The following is a 673-nucleotide window of genomic DNA, read 5'->3' as shown; positions in this document are numbered from 1 at the left end:
CCAAGGGGGTTAATAGTTTAAGGTGGCAAGGGCCTGAAAAGCTTCTTGCTATAAAATAGATTCAGTCATTGGAGATCTGAAAACCTTACTGTTCAGTATTGCAAAATGTACACTGCATAGTACATGGAAAGCCCACAGTAAGACACAAACTATCCAATGAGTTAGCAGATATTCGTGGAGGTAAAAGAACATGTGATTCTATACAAAACAGCAATTTTGTATTACCTTAAGCAAAGTGGATTTTAAAAAATTACACTAGGCACCTACTAGAGATAGTGAAACTGAAAGATGCAGTGGGACCAAGGGATGAAGTTGCAAATTGAACATTTTACTAATTTTTAAATCATGAATGATATATGCAAGAACTAGCTTCCTACAAGAAATCATGCTATTAATAGAAGACAATACAGGTGTAACTAGCTAGCTAAACAAAACTTATTTTCCATCAATTGAGTATCAACAAACTCTGTCCCACTAATTATTAGCATTGATTTTTAAAAAAGTATTAATCATGCATACACATGAAAAACATACAAAAAGAAAGAAACAATGGTGATACGCACTGTATATTTTGCAGTTCCTTTCTGTCCTTGGGTTTTGTTTTAATTTTGCCATGCACTTATTCAGTGATGCCATTTAATATACAGTGTCACTGAACTTTTGTTTCATCAAA

The 673-nt window shown here is 33.4% G+C and overlaps 1 protein-coding gene across 1 annotated transcript in view; it reads right to left on the bottom strand.

Annotated features, from left to right (window-relative positions):
- The window catches only part of LOC119594438 (G protein pathway suppressor 2-like), a gene marked incomplete at its 3' end in the record, with an annotated part of 24,009 nt that overhangs the window by 15,762 nt on the left and 7,574 nt on the right, over nucleotides 1-673 (bottom strand).

The sequence above is a fragment of the Penaeus monodon genome, chromosome 33 (assembly GCF_015228065.2).
Source record: "Penaeus monodon isolate SGIC_2016 chromosome 33, NSTDA_Pmon_1, whole genome shotgun sequence".
Lineage (NCBI taxonomy): Eukaryota > Metazoa > Arthropoda > Malacostraca > Decapoda > Penaeidae > Penaeus > Penaeus monodon.
The sequence above is the reverse complement of the archived record's forward strand: the minus strand, read 5'-3'. Positions and strand labels throughout refer to the sequence as shown.